The sequence below is a fragment of the Penaeus monodon genome, chromosome 7 (genome assembly GCF_015228065.2).
Source record: "Penaeus monodon isolate SGIC_2016 chromosome 7, NSTDA_Pmon_1, whole genome shotgun sequence".
Classification (NCBI taxonomy): Eukaryota; Metazoa; Arthropoda; class Malacostraca; order Decapoda; family Penaeidae; genus Penaeus; species Penaeus monodon.
The window spans coordinates 36,575,336-36,597,941 of NC_051392.1; the positions used below are offsets into that span (position 1 = coordinate 36,575,336).

The 22,606-nt window shown below is 43.8% G+C and overlaps 5 pseudogenes; all 5 read right to left on the reverse strand.

The window, feature by feature from the left end:
* Window positions 1-1,258: 1,258 nt before the first annotated feature.
* LOC119575617 lies at window positions 1,259-4,528 on the reverse strand (annotated as a pseudogene).
* A 1,558-nt stretch (window positions 4,529-6,086) lies between these two features.
* On the reverse strand, window positions 6,087-8,044 carry LOC119575618 (annotated as a pseudogene).
* Window positions 8,045-11,277: 3,233 nt separating this feature from the next.
* Window positions 11,278-13,265, reverse strand: LOC119575619 (annotated as a pseudogene).
* A 3,585-nt stretch (window positions 13,266-16,850) lies between these two features.
* LOC119575620 lies at window positions 16,851-22,152 on the reverse strand (annotated as a pseudogene).
* LOC119575621 overlaps window positions 21,917-22,606 on the reverse strand; it is a 5,641-nt pseudogene continuing 4,951 nt past the window's right edge.

The window sequence follows — 22,606 nt, forward strand, 5'->3', positions numbered from 1 at the left end:
CGCTGCGGCCCGACCAGTAGTAGGTGTACCCACCCATACTGATCATGCCGCTGCCAGGTCTTCTCACCTCCGAGAGGGCAACCACCTCACCTCCCAGTTGTTCCAATTCCCTCGATAGCAGAGGTAACCGCTCATCCTGCCGCAAGGACCGGATGTTCCAAGCGCCTATCCGGAAAGCTCGCCTGAGGTTATGCCTCGGGCGGTCACTCTGGGTGCACGCGACCTCTGCCGCTCCCTACATTTTTTTTCTACTGTCCATAGCAATTAAACCCAAATGCTTTAGTTTTGATTAACATGCATTGGTCGGAGGATGTGTTGGTTGGTCTTTCATTCTTTCAATTTAATATTTTTTTAGAAAAAATCTGCTCCACGTCAAGCAGTATAATAGAGCATATAGCTATAAAATCTAAGTAATTTTTAAACATATGGGTGAAAAAACAAAAAAATTTTCCACTAAACATGGTGTTTGATTTGCCCTTTGAAACCGTGTATAAACTTCCTTTTGCCTCTTTGTGTTTTTGGCCGTCTTTATGTGACGAAATAGTGTAAGTGTAGCAAACCCAGGATTACTATTGCTTACGTTGAGACCGCCTGCAACTCTACATTCCACTGAAATGCTATTTATTCCTGGATATTGCAATGAGAGATGTCTGGTAAATGTCTGAAAGTTTGGAAAATGGTAGCATTTACAAATATAGATTGTAAGAGTGCAGAGTGTGCTGTGAGAGTGCTGGGTTATAACATTTAACGTGACATTTTACAATCGCTTAATTAGATTAAAATATACAGTACGGTTATGTTTTTTTTTCCGTTTAATTTATTTTAAGATATAATTCTGTTGCCTTTTGATATCTTGCAACGGCTTAAACTGCACAAAAATGACCGCTTAATGATAAACAAATTCTCTTTCTTTAATTTGTAATTATCTATCTTTTAGAGGAAATTACAATAACGCTTTTGATCTCTGGCAGACAAGATTGAGATAACAGGAAACAATTTATTACTTTAGAAAATATATGACGCTACACTCAGAAAATTATTTCGGTCTGAAAGCTTTTCCATACAAGTCTTTTTTTTTTCTTCTTTTTAATATTAAAGGAAAAAGTATCAGGAAACAAAAAAAAAACGTGACAAAAAATTTAAAATAAATGGTGTACCTTGACTTTGGATGCATAAAAAGTCTTCTTTTTAGGTAAATCACGGAATAATATCTAATGTACAATAACTTTATTTGAAATATCATTTGGTGATACACCATTTAACTTTGTGTACATATAAATCCAAGTTAATATTCATTTAATAGGCTTTTCATTAGCCTAACTTACAATCACATTACAGTATTTACTTTCAATACAGTAAAAAATTTAACCCAACGTGTATTACATAAATCGATATTCACATCATTTCACATCCTGGTTTCCGAGTGAATCTGCAAGCCATTAGCATCTTCCGTTTAAAGCTCGCGAATTAACTCTGCTTCGAACATGTATTCGCTCAGATTGAGAGAGAGTTCGATCACACACGCAGGAAAGATTGCTGTGTCGAAACATTTCTCCCTGTTAACAAGAAAAAATCGTTAGTATAGTATATATTCAGTCTATTTCGTTTATATCTTTTACTTTTTTGAAATTTCATATAATTATATAAAGTAAATTTATGATCCCGAAAAGAATCCTCGCTTTGGCAGTTATATTATGGCGAGATTTAACAGTGAACACACTTCTAGAAGTGCTTCCCCTACCCCCCAAACCTGCTTCCCTCATTACCTGCAAGCGTCGTAGATGGCCGGTTCCTTCCTGAAGAGGTTCTGGCAGTCCTCGCACGCCCGGTTGAGCTTGGCCCAGATGGCGCGGTTGTAGATGCCCTTGCACGATGGGTCGAACGCTTCCCGCTTGGCCAGGCGGAGAGCCGAGGCCGCGCCCGTCGAGGTCGAAGAGGAAGGCGACGAAGGAAGCTGGAGGGGAGGGCGGCTGTGGCCGGGATCCATGATTCTTGCGAGACTCATGACGCTACAGGAGGCAGCCAGAGCAAGGATCATCCACATTGCCTGTCAATACAAAAAAAAAAAAGAAAAAAGTGAAACGCCACATTCAGCAATCGAGTTCTTTCCATCACAAAATGCATGAAGAATAGACACTTGATATAAGAAATACAAACGCAACTTCTACTAACGCAGCCAGACATGACGCTTGAGAGTTGACTTGACGAGTGGATGTGATGCTGGGGAATGACACTGGCCTTCCAGCACCCAGGCTTCCTTTTATATGGAAACGCCCACCCGCATGACCGTCGCTGAACAATTTACTTGACAAATTGATCCGCTTCGTTAACTGGTCTAATCGAGGTTCGATTGGGGATTGCGAGAGATCTTCCTCCTCTTTTTCCCTTTTCTGTCAATCATCCTTTATGTATGGGAGTTATGTTAACAGCCTAGGAGTAATATACGATATATTGTGTGTACATGTGTGCGTGTATGTAAAATCACATACACAAACACACACACACACACACATACATATATATACACGTGTGTGTGTTTATACTTACATAATCATCATCATCATCAAGGGGCTAACGCCGACGGGGGCGCATCCACCCTTCACTTCCAGCCACGATGGTCCCTCATGGCAAATCTCCAGACAGGCCTAAGCCATGACCTCCTGAGTCGTCCCACAGGCCTCCTCCACCCAGGGTTGTCTCGCAAAGAGACAACCTGATGGGCAGGGTCATCCACAGGGAAACGAGCAAGGTGCCTATATAGCCTGAGTTGGCAATCCCAGATTATGCAAGTAACAGGTCCTATGTCAATCTCACGGTGTTACAAAAGACGTCAAGACGGGACTCCAAGGCACTAGATAGCATCCAGATTTCACTTTTATAAAGCAAAACTGACAGTATCAAGGCCTTGAAGACACGTAGCTTGGTCCTTCTGCATAGGTACTGACATCTCCATATACTCTTGTTGATCGAGTTCATGGCTCCTGCTGCCAGACCAATCCGTCTTCTAACTTCTTGTTTTGACAGCACAGAGATATGGACTATTCTACCAAGCTATGTATAATTCTCTGTGATTTCAATGTCCTCGAAGCAAGCATGGATCGACTGAACGGGGTCCCCTAACAGACCCCCAAAGTCCTGAATCTTGGTCTTGGTCCAGGAGACCTCTAGGCCTAAAGGCTTCGCCTCATTGCTAAATGCATCAAGAGCCGCCACCAGTGACTCCAGGGACTCAGATAAGATAGCAACATCATCAGCAAAGTCAAGGTCTGAGACCTTGATATTGCCTAGTGTTGCTCCACACTGACTTTGGTTAATAGCTCTGCCCATTATCCAGTCCATATAGGTGTTGAAGAGTGTTGGTGCAAGGACACAGCCTTGAATCACCCCTGGATTAACAGGGAAGAAGTTTGACAGGCCCCCACCACACTTTACAGCACTTTCAGTACTGGTATATAAGCTTGCTATTAGGCCAATAATCCATTTCAGAATTCCCCTGAGTCTCAGGATCTCCCATAACAATTCTCGATGCACCGAGTCAAACAACTTCTTGAGGTCGACGTAGGCTGCAAGCAACGCACGACCAAACTCACAACGGTGTTCCACACTTACTTGAAGCGCTAGTATTCTATTGTGGACTTGCCAGGAGTGAATCCAGACTGCTCCGATCTCTGGTGCCTTAGCAGATGGTTGTAGATCCGTTTCAGAAGAATGTGGGCGAAAACATTACCTGGTATGCTGAGCAGTGTAATGCCACGGCAGTTGCTACAGTCCCAGCGGTCCCCTTTCCCTTTCTAGAGAGGGATGACCACGCTCAACAGGTCAGGGGGAATGGTACTGGACTGTCAGATGACAGGTTCATCTGGCAGTCCAGTACTGTAGGTTCACTCCCAGCCTTTAGAAGTTCAGCAGGGATATCACATATGTCTGGAGCTTTCCCACATTTCAGCTTGGAAATCGCCATCCTAACCTCCATTACGGTAGGAGGTTCCTCGCTGATGGGTGGGTCTGGCACAGGTATTGTGATATCGCTTGCATCCAAGCTAACTGTTGGAGGGTCTACCTGGTACAGCTGCTCAAAATACTCAGCCCAACGTTCATGAACCCCAACATGATCTGTGATGAATACCCATTGTAATTAATGGATTAAAGTGTTTGAATTATCTATCCATCCACTGAGCGGACTGCAGTCATCTGCGAGGAGGGTTTAGAATTCAGCTTTCTCAGGGCTTGGTAGGCAGGGCGAAGGTCGTTTACCAAGAAATGGCCTTCAACCTCCTCAGCAAGATTCCTGATGAAATGTTCCTTGTCCCTTCTTAGCAGTGTCCGAGCCCTACACGTCAAAGACCGATGGCATGCGACACGCTTCGGCGGCCTCCAATGTCTCCAGGGGGATGGAATTCTGCCTTGCCCTCGGGTGTACGCCAATGGTCTCCTGGGCTACTTCAAGTGTTTCATGCTTGAAGAACTCCCACAGAGCAACTGGGTCCGTCAGGTTATCAAGTTCTATGAATCTAACAGAGACTGCCATGGTGAACCCACAGGCACACTCCTCTCTCAGTCTGTCCAAGTGAAACACCTTAGAGTGGCCATTGGAGGGACGGAGAGTTTTGAAGTGGACCCATAGGGTAGCCACTCTGGTAAACTCTGCAGTTCTGGAGGATCCTCCATCACGTGGTAACAAGAATGTGGTCGATCTCCTTGATCACTGTACCTGTATCGCTATACCATGTCCAGCGATACAGGTTGGAACGCTGGTACCAGGAGCCAGAGATCCTCATTCTCTGGGACCTAGCAAAGTCCCAGAGAAGGAGGCTGCTGAGATCAGCTCCCGACAGACATCTCATAGCCAGCTCAGTCACAGCGAATATCTCGCTAGGGGCAATTGTCTGCCATGGATGAGAGTTTGGCGTAGAACGCCTCTTTCATATCGAGTTTACAAACAAGCGTATACAGCCATAAGAGACATGAAGCTAAAGGCATGCTTCAGTCTCAATACCATAATACGTTCATCAACCGGTGTCACCTTAACTACCAAGGGTTGAAGTCGGTTGGAGATGGCCATGGCTACTCCCTGGAGGTGATGACCATCGCTGCGGCCCGACCAGTAGTAGGTGTACCCACCCATACTGATCGTGCCGCTGCCAGGTCTTCTCACCACCGAGAGGTCAACCACCTCACCTCCCAGTTGCTCCAATTCCCTCGACAGCAGAGGTAACCGCTCATCCTGCCGGAAGGACCGGATGTTCCAAGCGCCTATCCGGAAAGCTCGCCTGAGGTTATGCCTCGGGCGGTCACTCTGGGTGCACGCGACCTCTGCCGCTCCCTACATTTTTTTTTTTTTTTTTTTTTGTTACTGTCCATAGTAATTAAACCCAAATGCTTTAATTTTAATTAACATTGGTCGGAGGATGTGTTGGTTGGTCTTTCATTCTTTCAAATTTAACATTTTTTAGAAAAAATCTTAGTGAATTTACTGATCCACATCAAGCAGTATAATAGAGCATATAGCTATGAAATCTAAGTAATTTTTAAACATATGGGTGAATAACAACGTTTTTTCACTAAACATGGTGTTTGATTTGCCCTTTGAAACCGTGTATAAACTTCCTTTTGCCTCTTTGTGTTTTTGGCCGTCTTTATGTGACGAAATAGTGTAAGTGTAGCAAACCCAGGATTACTATTGCTTACGTTGAGACCGCCTGCAACTCTACATTCCACTGAAATGCTATTTATTCCTGGATATTGCAATGAGAGATGTCTGGAAAATGTCTGAAAGTTTAGAAAATGGTAGCATTTGCAAATATAGATTGTAAGAGTGCAGAGTGTGCTGTGAGAGTGCTGGGTTATAACATTTAACGTAACATTTTACAATCGCTTAATTAGATTAAAATATACAGTACGGTTATGTTTTTTTTCCATTAAATTCATTATAAGATATAATTCTGTTGCCTTTTGATATCTTGCAACGACTTAAACTGCACAAAAATGACCGCTTAATGATAAACAAAACCTCTCTATTTTCTTTATTTTGTAATTATCCATCTTTTAAAGGAAATTACGATAACGCTTTTGATCTCTGGCAGACAAGATTGAGATGATAGGAAACAGTCTATTACTTTAGAAAATATATTACGCTACACTCAGAAAATCCTTTCGGTCTGAAAGCTTTTCCATGTAAGTATTTTTTTTTTTTTTTTCATATTAAGGAAAAAGTATCAGAAAACAAAAAAGTGACACAAAAAAAATCCAACATAAACGGTGTACCTTGACTTTGGATTTATAAAAAAGTCTTCTTTTTAGGTAATGTACAATAATTTTATTTGAAATATCATTTGGTGATACACCGTTTAACTTTGTGTACATATAAATCGAAGTTAACATTCATTTAATAGGCCTTTTATTAGCCTAACTTACAATCACATTACAGTATTTACTTTCAATACAGTAAAAAATCATACCCAACGTGTAATACATAAATCGATATTCACATCATTTCACATCCTGGTTTCCAAGTGAATCTGCAAGCCATTAGCATCTTCCGTTTAAAGCTCGCGAATTAACTCTGCTTCGAACATGTATTCGTTCAGGTTGAGAGAGAGTTCGATCACACACGCAGGAAAGATTGCTGTGTCGAAACTTTCTCCCTTCAACAAGGAAAATCATTAGTATAGTGTATTAACGTGTCTATTTAGCTTATATCTTTTACTTTTTTCAAATTTCATATAACTATATACGGTAAATTCAGGATCCCGTTAAAGAATGTTACAATGAACTGTGTGTTCCATCCTCAATTCAACTTTCCTCGCTTTGGCAGTTATATTATGGCGAGATTTAACAGTGAACACACTTCTAGAAGTGCTTCCACCCCTCCCCCCAGCCTGCTTCCCCTATTACCTACAAGCGTCGTAGATGGCCGGTTCCTTCCTGAAGAGGTTCTGGCAGTCCTCGCACGCCCGGTTGAGCTTGGCCCAGATGGCGCGGTTGTAGATGCCCTTGCACGAAGGGTCGAACGCTTCCCGCTTGGCCAGGCGGAGAAGCCGAGGCCGCACCCGTCGAAGGTCGAAGAGGAGGGGACGAAGGAAGCTGAGGGGAGGGCGGCTGTGACCGGGATCCATGATTCTTGCGAGTCTACGCTACAGGAGGCAGCCAGAGCAAGGATCATCCACATTGCCTGTCATACAAAGAGAAAAGAAAAAAAGTGAAACGCCACATTCAGCAATCGAGTTCTTTCCATCACAAATGGCACGAAGAATAGACTTGATATAAGAAATACAACGCAACTTCTACTCACACAGCCAGACATGACGCTAGAGAGGACTTGACGAGTGGATGTGATGCTGGGGAATGACACTGGCCTTCCAGCACCCAGGCTTCCTTTTATATGGAAAACGCCACCGCATGACCGTCGCTGAACAATTTACTTGATAAATTGATCCGTTTCGTTAACTGGTCTAATCGAGGTCGATTGGGGATTGCGAGAGATCTTCTCCTCTTTTTCCCTTCTGTAATCATCCTTTATATATGGGAGTTATGTTAACAGCCTAGGAGTAATATACAATATATTGTGGGAAAATGTGTGCGTGTATGTAAAATCACATACACAAACACACACACACACACCCCATACACCACACACACACACGTACACACACACACCACACATATATATTACATACACGTGTGGTGGGTTATACTTACATAATCATCATCATCAAGGGGCTTATGCCGACGGGGGCGCATGGCCGCATCCCACCATTCGCTTCCAGCCACGAATGGTCCCTCATGGCAAATCTTCAGCAGGCCTCGTCTCATCTAACTCCTCGCGACAAGTTCGTCGAGCAGCCCAAGCCAGACTTCCTGGGTTATCCCACAGGCTTCCTCCCCAGGTTATCTCGCAAAGAGACAACCTGATGGCAGAGTCAGCCACAGGGAAATGAGTGCCTATATAGCCTTAGTTGGCGATCCCGGATATGCAAGTAACAAGTCCTACATCAGTCTCACGGTTAGCCATAGGTTGGATATGTGGTCCTGCAACTGTACCCATGATCCGGCAAAGAGACTTGTTACAAAAGGCATCAAGACGAGACTCCAGGCACTAGATAGCGTCAAGGTTTATACCATAAACAAAACGGATTGGTCTGTGCCAGACATCTGTTAAGACTTCTTGGTCTGACAGCCCAGAGATGTGGACTATGCTACCAAGCTGTGTAAAATCTCTGTGACTTCAACGTCCTCTTAGCAAGCATGTATCGACTGAACGGGTTTCCCTAACAGGCCCTCAAAGTCCTGCTTCTTGGTCTTGGTCCAGAAGACCTCTAGGTCTAAAGGGCTTTGCATCTTGCTAAATGCATCAAGAGCGCCATCAGTGACTCCAGGGTCTCAGATAGGATAGCAACATCATGGCAAAGTCAAGGTCTGAGACTTGATATTGCCCAGTGTTGCTCCACACTGACTTGGCTAGTAGCTCTGCCCATTATCCAGTCAATACAGGTGTTGAAAAGGTTGTGTGCAAGGGCACAGCCTTGCTCATTCCTGAATTAACAGGGAAGAAGTTTGACAGGCCCCCACCACACTTTACAGCACTTTCAGTACCGTATATAGGCTTGCTATTAGGCTAATAATCCATGTCAAATTCCCTGGTCTCAGGATCTCCCATAGCGATTCTCGACGCACCGAGTCAAACGCCTTCTTGAGGTTGATGTAGGCTGCAAGCAACCCACGACCAAACTCACGACGGCGTTCCACAATTACTCGAAGCGCTAGTATTTGGTCTATTGTGGATTTGTCAGGAGTGAATCCAGATTGCTCTGATCTCTGGTGCAGATGGTCGGATCTGTTTCAGAAGAATGTGGGCGAAAACTTTGCCTGGTATGCTGAGCAGTGTAGCTGCTACAGTCCCAGCAATCCCCCTTCCCTTCAGAGAGGGATGACCATGCCCCTCAACAGGTCAAGGGGAATGGTAGTGGATGCCAGATGGCAGTCAAGACTGCGCAAGCCCGAGCCATAGGTTCACTCCCATCCTTTAGAAGTTCAGCAGGGATTCACATATGTGTGGAGCTTTCCCACATTTCGGCTTGTAAATCGCCATCCTATCTCCGTTAGGGTAGGAGGTTCCTCACTGATGGGTGGGTCTGGCACAGGTATTGTGATATCGCTTGCATCCAAGCTAACTGTTGGAGGGTCTACCTGGTACAGCTGCTCAAAATACTCAGCCCAACGTTCATGAACCCCAACATGATCTGAGATGAATACCCATTGTAATTGAGGGAATAAAGTGTTTTATTATTTATCATTTTTTTTATTATTATTTTTTTCCCTTTTTTTTTTCTTTTTTTTCTTTATCTATCCATCCACTGAGCGGACTTCAGTCATCTGCGAGGAGGGTTAGAATTCAGCTTTCTCAGGGCTGGTGGTAGGGCGAAGGTCGTTTACAAGAAATGGCTTTCAACCTCTCAGCAAAATTCCTGATGAATGTTCCTTGTCCCTTCTCAGCAGTGTCGAGCCCTACACGTCAAAGATCGATGGCATTGCGGAACGCTTCGCGGCCTCCATGTCTCCAGGAGATGGAATTCTGCCTTGCCCTCGGGTGTACGCCAATGGTCTCCTGGGCTGCTTCGAGTGTTTCATGCTTGAAGAACTCCCACAGAGCAACTGGGTCCGTCAGGTTATTAAGTTCTATTAATCTAACAGAGACTGCCATGGTGAACCCACAGGCACACTCCTCTCTCAGTCTGTCCAAGTGAAACACCTTTTTAGTGGCCATTGGATGGACGGGGAGTTTTGAAGTGGACCCATAGGGTAGCCACTCTGGTAACTCTGCAGTTCTGGAGGATCCTCCATCACGTGGTAACAAGAATGTGGTCGATCTCCTTGATCACTGTTAACTGTATCGTATACCATGTCCAGCGATGCAGGTTGGAACGCTGGTACCAGGAGCCAGAGATCCTCTTCTGGGACCTAGGCAAAGTCCTAGAGAAGGAGGCTGTTGTCGCTGCTGAGATCAGCTCCCGACAGACATCTCATAGCCAGCTCAGTCACAGCGAATATCTCGCCAGGGCAATTGTCTGCCACGGATGAGAGTTTGGCGGTAGAACGCCTCTTTCATATATGTTAATATATAAAATACACATCAGTAGAAGCATATACAACCATAAGAGCATGAAACCAAAGGCATGCTTCAGTCTCAATACCATAACACGTTCATCAACCGGTGTCACTTTAACTACCGAGGGCTGAAGTCGGCTGGAGATGGCTATGGCTACTCCTGACATACACGGACTATCGCTGCGGCCGACCAGTAGTAGGTGTACCACCCATACTGATCGTGCCGCTGCCAGGTCTTCTCACCTCCGAGAGGCAACCACCTCACCTCCCAGTTGCTCCAATTCCCTCGACAAGCAGAGGTAACCGTCATCCTGCCGGAAGGAGCAGATGTTCAGGCGCCTATCCGGAAAGCTCGCCTGAGGTTATGCCTCGGGCGTCCCTCTGGGTGCACGCGACTCTGCCGCTCCTACATTTTTTTTTTTTTTTTTTTTTTTTTAGCTACTGTCCGTAGCAATTAAACCCAAATGCTTTACTTTTAATTAACATGCATTGGTCGGAGGATGTGTTGGTTGGTCCTTCATTCTTTCAAATTTAACATTTTTTAGAAAAAATCTTAGTGAATTTACTGATCCACATCAAGCAGTATAATAGAGCATATAGCTATGAAATCTAAGTAATTTTAAAATATGGTGAATAACAACGTTTTTTCACTAAACATGGTGTTTGATTTGCCCTTTGAAACCGTGTATAAACTTCCTTTTGCCTCTTTGTGTTTTTGGCCGTCTTTATGTGACGAAATAGTGTAAGTGTAGCAAACCCACGTACTATTGCTTACGTTGAGACCGCCTGCAACTCTACATTCCACTGAAATGCTATTTATTCCTGGATATTGCAATGAGAGATGTCTGGAAAATGTCTGAAAGTTTAGAAAATGGTATCATTTACAAATATAGATTGTAAGAGTGCAGAGTGTGCTGTGAGAGTGCTGGGTTATAACATTTAACGTAACATTTTACAATCGCTTAATTAGATTAAAATATACAGTACGGTTATGTTTTTTTTCCATTAAATTCATTATAAGATATAATTCTGTTGCCTTTTGATATCTTGCAACGACTTAAACTGCACAAAAATGACCGCTTAATGATAAACAAAACCTCTCTATTTTCTTTATTTTGTAATTATCCATCTTTTAAAGGAAATTACGATAACGCTTTTGATCTCTGGCAGACAAGATTGAGATGATAGGAAACAGTCTATTACTTTAGAAAATATATTACGCTACACTCAGAAAATCCTTTCGGTCTGAAAGCTTTTCCATGTAAGTATTTTTTTTTTTTTTTTCATATTAAGGAAAAAGTATCAGAAAACAAAAAAGTGACACAAAAAAAATCCAACATAAACGGTGTACCTTGACTTTGGATTTATAAAAAAGTCTTCTTTTTAGGTAATGTACAATAATTTTATTTGAAATATCATTTGGTGATACACCGTTTAACTTTGTGTACATATAAATCGAAGTTAACATTCATTTAATAGGCCTTTTATTAGCCTAACTTACAATCACATTACAGTATTTACTTTCAATACAGTAAAAAATCATACCCAACGTGTAATACATAAATCGATATTCACATCATTTCACATCCTGGTTTCCAAGTGAATCTGCAAGCCATTAGCATCTTCCGTTTAAAGCTCGCGAATTAACTCTGCTTCGAACATGTATTCGTTCAGGTTGAGAGAGAGTTCGATCACACACGCAGGAAAGATTGCTGTGTCGAAACATTTCTCCCTGTCAACAAGAAAAATCATTAGTATAGTGTATACTTGTCTATTTAGCTTATATCTTTTACTTTTTTCAAATTTCATATAACTATATACGGTAAATTCAGGATCCCGTTAAAGATGTTACAATGAACTGTGTGTTTCCATCCTCAATTCAACTTTCCTCGCTTTGGGCAGTTATATTATGGCGAGATTTAACAGTGAACACACTTCTAGAAGTGCTTCCACCCCTCCCCCCAGCCTGCTTCCCCTATTACCTACAAGCGTCGTAGATGGCCGTTCTTCCTGAAGAGGTTCTGGCAGTCCCTCGCACGCCCGGTTGAGCTTGGCCCAGATGGCGCGGTTGTAGATGCCCTTGCACGAAGGGTCGAACGCTTCCCGCTTGGCCAGGCGGAGAGCCGAGGCCGCACCCGTCGAGGTCGAAGAGGAAGGCGACGAAGGAAGCTGGAGGGGAGGGCGGCTGTGACCGGGATCCATGATTCTTGCGAGACTCATAACGCTACAGGAGGCAGCCAGAGCAAGGATCATCCACATTGCCTGTCAATACAAAGAGAAAAAAGAAAAAAAGTGAAACGCCACATTCAGCAATCGAGTTCTTTCCATCACAAAATGCACGAAGAATAGACACTTGATATAAGAAATACAAACGCAACTTCTACTCACACAGCCAGACATGACGCTAGAGAGTGGACTTGACGAGTGGATGTGATGCTGGGGAATGACACTGGCCTTCCAGCACCCAGGCTTCCTTTTATATGGAAACGCCCACCCGCATGACCGTCGCTGAACAATTTACTTGATAAATTGATCCGTTTCGTTAACTGGTCTAATCGAGGTTCGATTGGGGATTGCGAGAGATCTTCCTCCTCTTTTTCCCCTTCTGTAAATCATCCTTTATATATGGGAGTTATGTTAACAGCCTAGGAGTAATATACAATATATTGTGTGAAAATGTGTGCGTGTATGTAAAATCACATACACAAACACACACACACACACGCATACACACACACACACACACGTACACACACACACACACATATATATATACATACACGTGTGTGTGGGTTTATACTTACATAATCATCATCATCAAGGGGCTAATGCCGACGGGGGCGCATGGCCGCATCCACCCTTCGCTTCCAGCCACGATGGTCCCTCATGGCAAATCTTCAGGCAGGCCCTCGTCTCATCTCTAACTCCTCGCGACAAGTCTCGTCGAGCAGCCCAAGCCATGACTTCCTGGGTTATCCCACAGGCTTCCTCCACCCAGGGTTATCTCGCAAAGAGACAACCTGATGGGCAGAGTCAGCCACAGGGAAATGAGTGCCTATATAGCCTTAGTTGGCGATCCCGGATTATGCAAGTAACAAGTCCTACATCAGTCTCACGGTGTAGCCATAGGTTGGATATGTGGTCCTGCCAACTGTACCCATGATCCGGCAAAGAGACTTGTTACAAAAGGCATCAAGACGAGACTCCAGGCACTAGATAGCGTCAAGGTTTTACTACCATAAAGCAAAACGGATTGGTCTGTTGCCAGACCAATCTGTCTAATGACTTCTTGGTCTGACAGCCCAGAGATGTGGACTATGCTACCAAGCTGTGTAAATCTCTGTGACTTCAACGTCCTCTTAGCAAGCATGGATCGACTGAACGGGTTCCCCTAACAGACCCTCAAAGTCCTGAATCTTGGTCTTGGTCCAGAAGACCTCTAGGTCTAAGGGCTTTGCCTCATTGCTAAATGCATCAAGAGCCGCCATCAGTGACTCCAGGGTCTCAGATAGGATAGCAACATCATTGGCAAAGTCAAGGTCTGAGACCTTGATATTGCCCAGTGTTGCTCCACACTGACTTTGGCTAGTAGCTCTGCCCATTATCCAGTCAATACAGGTGTTGAAAAGTGTTGGTGCAAGGGCACAGCCTTGCTTCATTCCTGAATTAACAGGGAAGAAGTTTGACAGGCCCCCACCACACTTTACAGCACTTTCAGTACCGGTATATAGGCTTGCTATTAGGCTAATAATCCATGTCAGAATTCCCCTGAGTCTCAGGATCTCCCATAGCGATTCTCGACGCACCGAGTCAAACGCCTTCTTGAGGTTGATGTAGGCTGCAAGCAACCCACGACCAAACTCACGACGGCGTTCCACAATTACTCGAAGCGCTAGTATTTGGTCTATTGTGGATTTGTCAGGAGTGAATCCAGATTGCTCTGATCTCTGGTGCAGATGGTCGCAGATCTGTTTCAGAAGAATGTGGGCGAAAACTTTGCCTGGTATGCTGAGCAGTGTAGCTGCTACAGTCCCAGCAATCCCCCTTCCCCTTCCAGAGAGGGATGACCATGCCCCTCAACAGGTCAAGGGGAATGGTAGTGGACTGCCAGATGGCAGTCAAGACTGCATGCAAGCCCCGAGCCATAGGTTCACTCCCATCCTTTAGAAGTTCAGCAGGGATATCACATATGTGTGGAGCTTTCCCACATTTCGGCTTGGAAATCGCCATCCTAACTTCCATTAGGGTAGGAGGTTCCTCGCTGATGGGTGGGTCTGGCACAGGTATTGTGATATCGCTTGCATCCAAGCTAACTGTTGGAGGGTCTACCTGGTACAGCTGCTCAAAATACTCAGCCCAACGTTCATGAACCCCAACATGATCTGAGATGAATACCCATTGTAATTGAGGGAATAAAGTGTTTTATTTATTTTATCATTTTTTTTTTATTATTATTTTTTTCCCCTTTTTTTTTCTTTTTTTTTCTTTTATCTATCCATCCACTGAGCGGACTTCAGTCATCTGCGAGGAGGGTTTAGAATTCAGCTTTCTCAGGGCTTGGTAGGTAGGGCGAAGGTCGTTTACCAAGAAATGGCTTTCAACCTCCTCAGCAAAATTCCTGATGAAATGTTCCTTGTCCCTTCTCAGCAGTGTCCGAGCCCTACACGTCAAAGATCGATGGCATGCGACACGCTTCGGCGGCCTCCAATGTCTCCAGGGAGATGGAATTCTGCCTTGCCCTCGGGTGTACGCCAATGGTCTCCTGGGCTGCTTCGAGTGTTTCATGCTTGAAGAACTCCCACAGAGCAACTGGGTCCGTCAGGTTATTAAGTTCTATTAATCTAACAGAGACTGCCATGGTGAACCCACAGGCACACTCCTCTCTCAGTCTGTCCAAGTGAAACACCTTTTTAGTGGCCATTGGATGGACGGGGAGTTTTGAAGTGGACCCATAGGGTAGCCACTCTGGTAAACTCTGCAGTTCTGGAGGATCCTCCATCACGTGGTAACAAGAATGTGGTCGATCTCCTTGATCACTGTACCTGTACGCTATACATGTCCAGCGATGCAGGTTGGAACGCTGGTACCAGGAGCCAGAGATCCTCATTCTCTGGGACCTAGCAAAGTCCTAGAGAAGGAGGCTGTTGTCGCTGCTGAGATCAGCTCCCGACAGACATCTCATAGCCAGCTCAGTCACAGCGAATATCTCGCCAGGGGCAATTGTCTGCCACGGATGAGAGTTTGGCGTAGAACGCCTCTTTCATATATATGTGTATATATATATATATATATACACATCAGTAGAAGCATATACAACCATAAGAGACATGAAACCAAAGGCATGCTTCAGTCTCAATACCATAACACGTTCATCAACCGGTGTCACTTTAACTACCGAGGGCTGAAGTCGGCTGGAGATGGCTATGGCTACTCCCTGGACATACACGACTATCGCTGCGGCCCGACCAGTAGTAGGTGTACCCACCCATACTGATCGTGCCGCTGCCAGGTCTTCTCACCTCCGAGAGGGCAACCACCTCACCTCCCAGTTGCTCCAATTCCCTCGACAGCAGAGGTAACCGCTCATCCTGCCGGAAGGAGCAGATGTTCCAGGCGCCTATCCGGAAAGCTCGCCTGAGGTTATGCCTCGGGCGGTCACTCTGGGTGCACGCGACCTCTGCCGCTCCCTACATTTTTTTTTTTTTTTTTTTTTTTTAGCTACTGTCCGTAGCAATTAAACCCAAATGCTTTACTTTTAATTAACATGCATTGGTCGGAGGATGTGTTGGTTGGTCCTTCATTCTTTCAAATTTAACATTTTTTAGAAAAAATCTTAGTGAATTTACTGATCCACATCAAGCAGTATAATAGAGCATATAGCTATGAAATCTAAGTAATTTTTAAACACTATGGGTGAATAACAACGTTTTTTTCACTAAACATGGTGTTGATTTGCCCTTTGAAACCGTGTATAAACTTCCTTTTGCCTCTTTGTGTTTTTGGCCGTTTTTATGGTGACGAAATAGTGTAATTGAAAGCAAACCACGTACTATTGCTTACGTTGAGACCGCTGCACTCTACATTCACTGAAATGCTATTTATTCCTGGATATTGCAATGAGAGATGTCTGGAAAATGTCTGAAAGTTTAGAAAATGGTATCATTTACAAATATAGATTGTAAGAGTGCAGAGTGTGCTGTGAGAGTGCTGGGTTATAACATTTAACGTGACATTTTACAATCGCTTAATTAGATTAAAATATACAGTACGGTTATGTTTTTTTCCATTTAATTTATTTTAAGATATAATTCTGTTGCCTTTTGATATCTTGCAACGGCTTAAACTGCACAAAAATGACCGCTTAATGATAAACAAATTCTCTTTCTTTAATTTGTAATTATCTATCTTTTAGAGGAAATGACAATAACGCTTTTGATCTCTGGCAGACAAGATTGAGATAACAGGAAACAATTTATTACTTTAGAAAATGTATGACGCTACACTCAGAAAATCATTTTGGTCTGAAAGCTTTTCCATACAAGTCTTTTTTTTTTTCTTCTTTTTAATATTAAAGGAAAAAGTATCAGGAAAAAAAAAAAAAAAACGTGACAAAAAATCGAAAATAAATGGTGTACCTTGACTTTGGATGCATAAAAAGTCTTCTTTTTAGGTAAATCACGGAATAATATTTAATGTACAATAACTTTATTTGAAATATCATTTGGTGATACACCGTTTGACTTTGCGTACATGCAAATCCAAGTTAACATTCATTTAATAGGTCTTTCATTAGCCTAACTTACAATCACAATACAGTATTTAATTTCAATACATTAAAAAGTTATACCCAACGTATATTACATAAATCGATATTCACATCATTTCACATCCTGGTTTCCGAGTGAATCTGCAAGCCATTAGCATCTTCCGTTTAAAGCTCGCGAATTAACTCTGCTTCGAACATGTATTCGTTCAGGTTGAGAGAGAGTTCGATCACACACGCAGGAAAGATTGCTGTGTCGAAACATTTCTCCCTGTTAACAAGAAAAAATCGTTAGTATAGTATATATTCAGTCTATTTAGTTTATATCTTTTACTTTTTTTAAATTTCATATAATTATATAAAGTAAATTTATGATCCCGAAAAGAATCCTCGCTTTGGCAGTTATATTATGGCGAGATTTAACAGTGAACACACTTCTAGAAGTGCTTCCCCTACCCCCCAAACCTGCTTCCCTCATTACCTGCAAGCGTCGTAGATGGCCGGTTCCTTCCTGAAGAGGTTCTGGCAGTCCTCGCACGCCCGGTTAAGCTTGGCCCAGATGGCGCGGTTGTAGATGCCCTTGCACGATGGGTCGAACGCTTCCCGCTTGGCCAGGCGGAGAGCCGAGGCCGCGCCCGTCGAGGTCGAAGAGGAAGGCGACGAAGGAAGCTGGAGGGGAGGGCGGCTGTGGCCGGGATCCATGATTCTTGCGAGACTCATGACGCTACAGGAGGCAGCCAGAGCAAGGATCATCCACATTGCCTGTCAATACAAAAAAAAAAAAAAAAAAAGTGAAACGCCACATTCAGCAATCGAGTTCTTTCCATCACAAAATGCACGAAGAATAGACACTTGATATAAGAAATACAAACGCAACTTCTACTCACGCAGCCAGACATGACGCTTGAGAGTTGACTTGACGAGTGGATGTGATGCTGGGGAATGACACTGGCCTTCCAGCGCCCAGGCTTCCTTTTATATGGAAACGCCCACCCGCATGACCGTCGCTGAACAATTTACTTGACAAATTGATCCGCTTCGTTAACTGGTCTAATCGAGGTTCGATTGGGGATTGCGAGAGATCTTCCTCCTCTTTTTCCCTTTTCTGTCAATCATCCTTTATGTATGGGAGTTATGTTAACAGCCTAGGAGTAATATACAATATATTGTGTGAAAATGTGTGCGTGTATGTAAAATCACACACACAAACACACACACACACACATACATATATATACACGTGTGTGTGTTTATACTTACATAATCATCATCATCATCAAGGGGCTAACGCCGACGGGGGCGCATCCACCCTTCACTTCCAGCCACGATGGTCCCTCATGGCAAATCTCCAGACAGGCCTAAGCCATGACCTCCTGAGTCGTCCCACAGGCCTCCTCCACCCAGGGTTGTCTCGCAAAGAGACAACCTGATGGGCAGGGTCATCCACAGGGAAACGAGCAAGGTGCCTATATAGCCTGAGTTGGCGATCCCAGATTATGCAAGTAACAGGTCCTATGTCAATGTCACGGTGTTACAAAAGACGTCAAGACGGGACTCCAAGGCACTAGATAGCATCCAGATTTCACTTTTATAAAGCAAAACTGACAGTATCAAGGCCTTGAAGACACGTAGCTTGGTCCTTCTGCATAGGTACTGACATCTCCATATACTCTTGTTGATCGAGTTCATGGCTCCTGCTGCCAGACCAATCCGTCTTCTAACTTCTTGGTTTGACAGCACAGAGATATGGACTATTCTACCAAACTATGTAAAATTCTCTGTGATTTCAATGTCCTCGAAGCAAGCATGGATCGACTGAACGGGGTCCCCTAACAGACCCCCAAAGTCCTGAATCTTGGTCTTGGTCCAGGAGACCTCTAGGCCTAAAGGCTTCGCCTCATTGCTAAATGCATCAAGAGCCGCCACCAGTGACTCCAGGGACTCAGATAAGATAGCAACATCATCAGCAAAGTCAAGGTCTGAGACCTTGATATTGCCTAGTGTTGCTCCACACTGACTTTGGTTAATAGCTCTGCCCATTATCCAGTCCATATAGGTGTTGAAGAGTGTTGGTGCAAGGACACAGCCTTGAATCACCCCTGGATTAACAGGGAAGAAGTTTGACAGGCCCCCACCACACTTTACAGCACTTTCAGTACTGGTATATAAGCTTGCTATTAGGCCAATAATCCATTTCAGAATTCCCCTGAGTCTCAGGATCTCCCATAACAATTCTCGATGCACCGAGTCAAACAACTTCTTGAGGTCGACGTAGGCTGCAAGCAACGCACGACCAAACTCACAACGGTGTTCCACACTTACTTGAAGCGCTAGTATTCTATTGTGGACTTGCCAGGAGTGAATCCAGACTGCTCCGATCTCTGGTGCCTTAGCAGATGGTTGTAGATCCGTTTCAGAAGAATGTGGGCGAAAACATTACCTGGTATGCTGAGCAGTGCAATGCCACGGCAGTTGCTACAGTCCCAGCGGTCCCCTTTCCCTTTCTAGAGAGGGATGACCACGCTCAACAGGTCAGGGGGAATGGTACTGGACTGTCAGATGACAGGTTCATCTGGCAGTCCAGTACTGTAGGTTCACTCCCAGCCTTTAGAAGTTCAGCAGGGATATCACATATGTCTGGAGCTTTCCCACATTTCAGCTTGGAAATCGCCATCCTAACCTCCATTAGGGTAGGAGGTTCCTCGCTGATGGGTGGGTCTGGCACAGGTATTGTGATATCGCTTGCATCCAAGCTAACTGTTGGAGGGTCTACCTGGTACAGCTGCTCAAAATACTCAGCCCAACGTTCATGAACCCCAACATTATCTGTGATGAATACCCATTGTAATTAATGGATTAAAGTGTTTGAATTATCTATCCATCCACTGAGCGGACTGCAGTCATCTGCGAGGAGGGTTTAGAATTCAGCTTTCTCAGGGCTTGGTAGGCAGGGCGAAGGTCGTTTACCAAGAAATGGCCTTCAACCTCCTCAGCAAGATTCCTGATGAAATGTTCCTTGTCCCTTCTTAGCAGTGTCCGAGCCCTACACGTCAAAGACCGATGGCATGCGACACGCTTCGGCGGCCTCCAATGTCTCCAGGGGGATGGAATTCTGCCTTGCCCTCGGGTGTACGCCATTGGTCTCCTGGGCTGCTTCAAGTGTTTCATGCTTGAAGAACTCCCACAGAGCAACTGGGTCCGTCAGGTTATCAAGTTCTATGAATCTAACAGAGACTGCCATGGTGAACCCACAGGCACACTCCTCTCTCAGTCTGTCCAAGTGAAACACCTTGGAGTGGCCATTGGATGGACGGGGAGTTTTGAAGTGGACCCATAGGGTAGCCACTCTGGTAAACTCTGCAGTTCTGGAGGATCCTCCATCACGTGGTAACAAGAATGTGGTCGATCTCCTTGATCACTGTACCTGTATCGCTATACCATGTCCAGCGATGCAGGTTGGAACGCTGGTACCAGGAGCCAGAGATCCTCATTCTCTGGGACCTAGCAAAGTCCCAGAGAAGGAGGCTGCTGAGATCAGCTCCCGACAGACATCTCATAGCCAGCTCAGTCACTGCGAATATCTCGCTAGGGGCAATTGTCTGCCACGGATGAGAGTTTGGCGTAGAACGCCTCTTTCATATCGAGTTTACAAACAAACGTATACAGCCATAAGAGACATGAAGCTAAAGGCATGCTTCAGTCTCAATACCATAATACGTTCATCAACCGGTGTCACCTTAACTACCAAGGGTTGAAGTCGGTTGGAGATGGCCATGGCTACTCCCTGGAGGTGATGACCATCGCTGCGGCCCGACCAGTAGTAGGTGTACCCAACCATACTGATCGTGCCGCTGCCAGGTCTTCTCACCACCGAGAGGTCAACCACCTCACCTCCCAGTTGCTCCAATTCCCTCGACAGCAGAGGTAACCGCTCATCCTGCCGCAAGGAGATGTTCCAAGCGCCTATCCGGAAAGCTCGCCTGAGGTTATGCCTCGGGCGGTCACTCTGGGTGCACGCGACCTCTGCCGCTCCCTACATTTTTTTTTTTTTTTTTTTTTTTGTTACTGTCCATAGTAATTAAACCCAAATGCTTTAATTTTAATTAACATTGGTCGGAGGATGTGTTGGTTGGTCTTTCATTCTTTCAAATTTAACATTTTTTAGAAAAAATCTTAGTGAATTTACTGATCCACATCAAGCAGTATAATAGAGCATATAGCTATGAAATCTAAGTAATTTTTAAACATATGGGTGAATAGCAACGTTTTTTCACTAAACATGGTGTTTGATTTACCCTTTGAAACCGTGTATAAACTTCCATTTGCCTCTTTGTGTTTTTGGCCGTCTTTATGTGACGAAATAGTGTAAGTGTAGCAAACCCAGGATTACTATTGCTTACGTTGAGACCGCCTGCAACTCTACATTCCACTGAAATGCTATTTATTCCTGGATATTGCAATGAGAGATGTCTGGAAAATGTCTGAAAGTTTAGAAAATGGTAGCATTTGCAAATATAGATTGTAAGAGTGCAGAGTGTGCTGTGAGAGTGCGGGGTTATAACATTTAACGTAACATTTTACAATCGCTTAATTAGATTAAAATATACAGTACGGTTATGTTTTTTTTCCATTAAATTCATAATATATAAGATATAATTCTGTTGCCTTTTGATATCTTGCAACGGCTTAAACTGCACAAAAATGATCGCTTAATGATAAACAAATTCTCTCTACTTTCTTTATTTTGTAATTATCTATCTTTTAAAGGAAATTACAATAACGCTTTTGATCTCTGGCAGACATGATTGAGATGATAATAGGAAACAGTCCATTACTTTAGAAAATATATTACGCTACACTCAGAAAATCATTTTGGTCTGAAAGCTTTTCCATGCAAGTTTTTTTTTTTTTTTTTTTTTTTTTTTTTTTAAAGGAAAAAGTATCAGGAAACAAAAAAGGTGACACACAAAAAAATAATAATAAATAAATAAATGGTGTATCTTTATCTTGGATTCATAAAAGTCTTTTTAGGTAAATCACGGAATAATATTTAATGTACAATAATTTTATTTGGAATATCATTTGGTGATACACCGTTTAACTTTGCGTACATGCAAATCCAAGTTAACATTCATTTAATAGGTCTTTCATTAGCCTAACTTACAATCACAATACAGTATTTAATTTCAATACATTAAAAAGTTATACCCAACGTATATTACATAAATCGATATTCACATCATTTCACATCCTGGTTTCCGAGTGAATCTGCAAGCCATTAGCATCTTCCGTTTAAAGCTCGCGAATTAACTCTGCTTCGAACATGTATTCGCTCAGATTGAGAGAGAGTTCGATCACACACGCAGGAAAGATTGCTGTGTCGAAACATTTCTCCCTGTCAACAAGAAAAAATCGTTAGTATAGTATATATTGTCTATTTAGTTTATATCTTTTACTTTTTTCAAATTTCATATAATTATATATAGTAAATTTAGGATCCCGAAAAGAATCCTCGCTTTGGCAGTTATATTATGGCGAGATATAACAGTGAACACACTTCTAGAAGTGCTTCCCCTACCCCCCAAACCTGCTTCCCTCATTACCTGCAGGCGTCGTAGATGGCCGGTTCCTTCCTGAAGAGGTTCTGGCAGTCCTCGCACGCCCGGTTGAGCTTGGCCCAGATGGCGCGGTTGTAGATGCCCTTGCACGAAGGGTCGAACGCTTCCCGCTTGGCCAGGC